Genomic DNA, 7,879 nt, shown 5'->3' with positions numbered 1-7,879 from the left:
CCTATAATTAATAACTTTAAATATAAATGGATTAAATGTCTCAATTAAAAGACATAGGGTAGCTGAGTGGATAAGAAAGCATGAACCATATATCTGCTGTCTACAGGAAACCCACCTCAGAAAAAAAGGACTCATACAGACTGATGGTGAAGGGATGGAAAAAGGTTTTTCTTGCGAATGGAAATGAAAAAAAAAGCTGGGGTAGCAATACTTATAACTGACAAATTAGATTTCAAAGTGAAGGACATAACAAGAGATAAGGAAAGCCACTTCATAATACTAAAGGGAGAAATCCAACAAGAAGAAATAACACTGGTAAACATATATGCACCCAATACAGGAGTGCCCACATACATTAAAAAACTTCTGGAGGATATCAAGGGAGAGATTGACAGCAATACAGTCATAGTAGGGGACTTTAATACCCCACTATCACCATTGGACAAATCTTCTAAACAAAAAAATCACCAAAGAAATATCAATCCTAAATGACTCACTAGATCGGATGGAATTAATTGACATCTTCAGAACATTTCACCGCAAATCCACAGAATATACATTCATCTCAAATGCACATGTGTCATTTTCAAAGATAGACCAGATATTGGGTCACAGGCAAAGTCTCTTCCAATTCAAGAAGATAGAAATCATATCAAGCATCTTCTCAGATCACAATGGCATAAAACTAGAAATCAACCACAATAAAAACAATAAAAAAAATCAAACACATGGAGACTAAATAGCATGCTATTAAACAATGACTGGGTTACCAGAGAGATCAAGAAAGAAATAAAAAGCATCATGGCAACAAACGACAAGAAAAACTCAACAATCCAAAATCTATGGGACACAATGAAAGCAGTCTTGACAGGGAAGTTCTTAGCTCCACAAGCCTACAGCAATAAACAAGAAACAATGGTAATAAATTACCTAACCCTACAAAGATTTAGATTTAGAAAGAGAGCAACAAGAAAAGCCCAGTGTAAGCAGAAGAAAGGAAATAACAAAGATCAGAGCGGACATAAATGAAATAGAAACCAAAAAAAAACAATACATAAGATCAACAAAACCAAAAGCTGGTTCTTTGAAAGGATAAACAAGATTGATGAACCTCTAGCCAGGCTCACCAAGAAGCAAAGAGAGAGGACCCAAATAAAAAAAATCAGAAATGAAAAAGGTGAAATAACAATTGATCCCACAGAAATACAAACAATTATGAAAAAATACTATGAACAACTCTATTCCAAAAAAATGGACAACCTGGAGGAAATGGACATATTCCTAGAAAAATACAAGCTCCCAAAATTCAACCAAGAAGAATAAGAAAACCTGAATAGGCCAATAACTACTGAAGAAATTGAAACAGTGATCAAAAATCTTCCAACAAACAAAAGCCCTGGTCCAGACGGCTTTACAGAGGAATTCTACCAAGCATTCAAAGAAGAATTAAAACCTATCCTCCTCAGACTATTCCAAAAAATTCAAGAGGAAGGCACACTTCCAAGCTCTTTCTATGAAGCCAGCATTACCCTAATCCCAAAACCAGATAAAGACACCACAAAAAAAGAGAACTATAGGCCAATATCCTTGATGAACATAGATGATAAAATCCTCAATAAAATTCTAGCAAATCAGATTTAGCAATCCATTAGAAAGATCACACACCATGACCAAGTGGGATTTATTCTGGGGATGCAAGGATGGTACAATAGCCACAAATAAATAAATGTGATACATCACATAAACAAACTGAGGGAGAAAAATCACATAATCATATCAGTTGATGCAGAAAAAGCATTTGACAAAAGCCAAAACCCTTTCTTGATAAAAACTCTCAGCAAAGTGGGAATAGAGGGATCATACCTCAACATAATAAAAGCCCTGTATAACAAACCTACAGCCAACATCATACTCAATGGGCAAAAACTAAACTCATTTCCCCTAAGAACAGGAACAAGACAAAGATGTACACTTTCACCACTCCTGTTCAACATAGTATTAGAAGTACTAGCCATAGTGATTAAACAAGAAGAAATAAAAGGCATCCAAATTGGAAAAGAAGAAGTAAAACTGTCCTTATTTGCAGATGATATGATACTATACATAGAAAACCCCAAAGACTCCATCAAAAAACTACTAGACCTAATAAAAGAATTTAGCAATGTAGCAGGAAACAAAATTAATGCCCAGAAATATATGGCCTTTTTATACACCAATAATGAAGTCACAGAAAGAGAAATGAAAAAAAAACAACAACAATCCCATTTACCATTGCAACCAAAAAAATTAAGATACCTAGGAATAAACTTAACCAAGGACGTAAAAGACCTGTACTCAGAAAACTACAGGACATTGAAAAAAGACATAGAGGAAGACAGAAATAAATGGAAGAACATACCATGTTCATGGATTGGTAGAATCAACATCATTAAAATGTCCATACCACGCAAAGCAATATATAGATTCAATGCAATACCTATTAAAATACCAATGGCATATTTCAAAGACCTTGAACAAACTCTCCAAAAATTCATCTGGAACAAAAAAAGACCCTGTGTAACCACAGCTATCCTGAAAAAGAAGAACAAAGTTGGAGGGATCACAACACCAGACATCAAACTATATTACCAAGCCACTGTTCTCAAAACTGCCTGGTGCTGGCACAAGAACAGACATATACACCAATGGAACAGAATAGAGGACCCAGAAATGGACCCAAGCCATTTTACTCAATTAATATTTGACAAAGGAGGCAAGAGCATACAATGGAGTCAAAACAGCCTTTTTAATAAATGGTGCTGGGAAATGTGGTCAGATACATGCAAAAAATAATGAAACTAGATCACCAACTTACACCATACACAAAAACAAACTCAAAATGGCTAAAGGACTTGAACGTAAGACGGGAAACCATAAAAATCGTACGAGACTCCATAGGCAGCAAAATTGCAGACATATGTTGTAGCAATACCTTTACAGACACAAATCCTAGGGTAAGAGAAACTAAGGAGAAAATAAACAAATGGGACTACATCAAAATAAAAAGCTTCTGCACAGCAAGAGAAACCATCAACAAAACAACAAGAAAGCCCACTGCATGGGAGAACATATTTGCCAATGTTACCTCCAATAAGGGTTTAATCTCCAAAATTTACATGGAACTCATACAACTTAACAAAAGAAAGATAAACAACCAAATCAAAAAATGGGCAAAGGACCTAAATAGACACTTTTTGAAAGAGGACATTCATAAAGCCAAGAGACACATGAAAACATGCTCAAAGTCATTAATCATCTGAGAGATGCGAATCAAAACAACAATGAGGGATCACCTCACACCTCTCAGAATGGCTATCATCAACAAATGACAAGTTCTGGCAAGGATGCGGAGAAAAAGGAACCCTTCTTCACTGCTGGTGGGAATGCAGACTGGTGCAGCCACTGTGGAGAACAGTATGGAGTTTCCTCAAAAATTTAAAAACAGAACTGCCATTTGACCCAGTAATACCACTTCCAGGAATATATCCCAAGAAAACAGAAACACCAATCAGAAGGGATATATGCACCCCTATGTTCATAGCAGCACAATTTACCATAGCTAAGATTTGGAAACAGCCTAAGTGCCCATGAGCAGATGAGTGGATTAAAAAACTATGGTACATCTACACAATTGAATACTACGCTGCTATAAAAAAGAAGGAATTCTTACCATTTGCAGCAGCATGGATGGAACTGGAGAGCATTATGCTAAGTGAAATAAGCCAGGCAGTGAAAGAAAAATGCCACATGATCGCTCTCATTTATGGATAATAAAGAACATTATAACCTGATGAACAAAAAGATAGATACAGAGGCAGAGAGGCATGGAACAGACTGTTAAATTACAGCAGGAAGGCTGGGGAGTGTTGGGGGGCGGATAAGAGATCAACCAAAGGACTTGTATGCATGCATATAAGCATAACCAATGGACACAAGACGCTGGGGAGGTGGGGAGGGCATGTGCCGGGGTGTAGGGAAGGCCAGGGGAAGGTCAATGGGGGAAAAAAGGAGACATGTATACTACTATTTGTAATACTTTAAACAATTTAATTAATTAATTAATTAATTAATTGGGAAACCATAAAATACTTTAAACAATTTTATTAATTAATTAAAAAGACAAACCATCCAATTTTTATATGGGCAAAAGACTTGAATAGCTATTTCACCAAAGAAGACATGCAAATGTCCAATAAGCTCATGAAAAGATGCCCCACATAATTAGTCATTAGGGAAACATAAAGCAAAATCATAAAGAAATACTACTTCATTCCTACTAGAATGGCTCTAATAATTTTTTTAAAATCAGAAAATAACAAGTTGGGGAGCATGTGGAGAAATTGGAAACCTCACACATTACTGATGGGAATGTAAAGTGATGCTATCACTATGGAAAACATTTTGGCAGTTCCACAAAAACTTAAACATAAAATGACTATATGATCCAGCAATTCCACTTCTGGGTCTATATCCCCAAAAAAATCTGAAAGTAGGGACTCAAACAGATATTTGTATACCAGTGTGGGGAGGAAGAAACTTTCCTCTACCCTCTTAGGTTCCTTTTGCTGGTCTAATCAAATAGACATGAGACAGATTAACAAGAGAAAATAAGTAAACTTAATTACATATGTATGTCTGGGAACCTCACATACATGAGAGAGTCAGAGATTCCACATACATGAGAAGTTCAGAGACAGAAGGGGAAAATGAGGTATATATTGCATTCTAAGCTAAGGATGAGTAAAATGCCTTGGGGCTTTAGTAGAGAGGAAGATCATTCCCAGGCTGATAAGAGGAGCAGATACTCAGTAATTAGAAGTTTGCCCTGCCCTATAGATATATCACAAAGAGTTATTTCTGGTAATAACTCTTATAAACAAGTTTCCCAATTTAAATTCATTAAGGGAGAGGTAAAAGTTTCTCTTGAGGCTGCAGAGTCTTGATTGCCTTCAGCTCAAAATGGTCCACATGCCAAAGTGGCATGTCTTGGGAGGCCTATTCTGAACCCCTTCATTAGTGTTGTATCAACATTACTCACAATAGCCAAAAGGCAGAAACAATCCAAGTGTGTATCAACAGATGAATGGATAAACAAATGTATATCTACACAATGGAATATTATTCAGCCATAAAGAAGAATGAAATACTGATACATGACACAACATAAACCAAATTTGAAAATTTGCTGAGTGAGGAGAGAGGATCCAAGATGGCGGCGTAGGTAAAAACCTAAACTGCTGCCTCACACAACAATTTCAAAATTACAACTAAAAGACAAAACGTCTATCACCCAGAACCACGGGAAAGCTGGCTGAGTGAAAGTTCTACAACTAGAAGGAAAGAGAAAAGAGCATTGAGACGTGCACAAGCACTGAAAAGCTGAGGTACAGAGGCACGCGAATCGGGCTGGCGGCGGGCGACTGGGAGCGCTGCTATTTTCAACCCGAAGGGAGACAAGCTCCCGATTACTCCAAACTCCAGTTTCTGGGGAGACGCGGGGGACCCAAACTCCTACGGGGAGAAGCTGGACTGTCTGCTATCGGGTCGGAAAGTGAGGGTGGCTTGCTTGCAGGGCTGCGCAGGAATAATTGTTTACTGTGCTGGGGCGCAGGACGCGGGGACACGGTCAGAGACACAGAGCTGGCTTACTGGCAGCCATCGCTGTTTGCCACGCCCTAGCCTAGTGACGCCCTGAGACCCCGCCCTGCACAAGCTACAAACCCACCCAAGCTCCAAGCAGTGGCTTTAGCATATGAATGGCCTGCCCTATCGCAGATTAACATAGCAAACTTGCAGCCTGAGTCAGACAGCTCCAAAACCTCCAAACCCCAAGCAAAGAGGAGAAAAACTGTAGTTCTCACTGTAGCGCCTGCTGGTTGGCCTCAGACAGTAGCTGACCTGCACCCCATTGGAGATCCAGAAGCCAGTGTACCTAGTGGTCAGTGTGAGACACCAGATTTCAACTCCTCACATCCACAAGTGACACATTCAAGAGGCAGACTCAGTGAGCACCAAAGCCCCACTGAAACAAGTCCTGCACCATAAGCGTGTCTTCAGCGCAGCAGTTCTTCCATTATAGACACAGCGGGTCCTCACAGCCAATTGGCCTGGAGGTCAATTCCTCCCAGTGTACCAACAGCAATCAAGGCTTAACTACACCAAGACTTTGCACTCAGCCAACAAAGGGGTGTACCAAGAGCGTCCACCTCAGGTGATTGGGGAGGCTGAGCTACTGGCCCCTATAGGTCACCTACCACACAAAGCCACTCCATCAACAGAGGGAAGCAGCAAAATGCAGAGACAAAGAAACAGGTCATGAATGAAAGAAATGGAGGAAAGCAAACTACTGGATGACATAGAGTTCAGAACCACATTTATAAGGTTACTCAAGAATCTTCTAAAAACCGCCGAGAAACTTGATGAGACCTCCGAGGAGCTTAGTGAGACCTTCAAGGACCTTAATGAGAATGCCAAAAAAATGGAAAAGGACCAGTCAGACATTAAGCATACACTGTCTGAAATAAAGAATATACAGAAATTCAACTGTAGATCAAAGGATCCCAAGAATCAAGCCAAAGATCTGATATATGAGAAAACAAAAAACACCCAACCAGAAAAACAAAAAGAAAAAAGAATCCAAAAATATGAAGATAGTGTAAGGAGCCTCTGGGACAACTTTAAGCGTACCAACATCCAAATTTTTGGGGTGCCAGAAGAAGAGAGAGAACCCCATACAAGAGGAATCCAAAGAGGACCACACCAAGACACATCATAATTAAAATGCCAAGGGCAAAAGACAAAGAGAGAATCTTGAAAGCAGCAAGAGAAAAACGGTTAGTTACCTACAAGGGAGCACCCATACGACTGTCAGCTGATTTCTCGGCAGAAACTATGCAGGCCAGAAGAGAGTGGCAAGAAATATTCAAAGTGATGAACAGCAAGAACCTACAACCAAGATTACTCTACCCAGCAAAGCTATCATTCAGAATTGAAGGTCAGATACAGAGCTTCACTGACAAGAAAAAGCTAAAGAAGTTCATCACCACCAAACCAGGATTACATGAAATGCTGAAGGGTATTCTTTAAGAAGAGGAAGAAGAAGAAAAAGGTAAAGATAAAAATTATGAACAACAAAATGACATCAAATACATACCTACCAACAAGTGAATCTAAAAATCAAGTGAATAAAAAATCTGAAGAACAGAATGGACTGGTGAATATAATAGAATCAGGGACATAGAAAGGGAGTGGACTGACAATTCTCAGGGGGAACGGGGTGTGAGGGGTGCAGGAAGAGATTGGACAAAAATCTTACACCTATGGATGAAGACAGTGGCGGGGGGGGGCTAAGGGCATGGGGTGGGGTGGGGTGGGGAATCAGGTGAAGGGGAGCTATGGGGGGAAAAAAGAGGAACACCTGTAATAATCTGAACAATAAAGATGTATAAATAAATAAATAAATAAATAAATAAATAAATAAATAAATAAATAGAAAATTTGCTGAGTGAAATAAGCCAGGCACAAAGAACAAGTATTATATGACTAGTGACCCAGTGCTCAGATTCGTGCACATTGAAAGGTAATTAATTAAAAGGTGGCCAGTGGGGCAGGACTGGGCAAGATGGTCTGGACACGCCCTGGAGCCCACCTCCCACGGTCCCTCCCTAGCCGGCCGCACCTGGGGTGGCACTGTGGCTTGAAAGGTGTCTGCAGGGTGAGCAGGGGTTCCCCTGGCAGGTGGGGGTCCCTTGGCCTGGCCTGCGGGGATTGAGCCAAAATCAGTTCTCCAACATCCCCTGAGGGGTCCCAGAGTGCGAGACGGCACTCTGCAAAGTTGCTG

This window comes from Plecotus auritus, assembly GCF_963455305.1.
Source record: "Plecotus auritus genome assembly, chromosome: X".
NCBI classification, from domain to species: domain Eukaryota; kingdom Metazoa; phylum Chordata; class Mammalia; order Chiroptera; family Vespertilionidae; genus Plecotus; species Plecotus auritus.
This window is presented reverse-complemented; position numbering follows the sequence as displayed.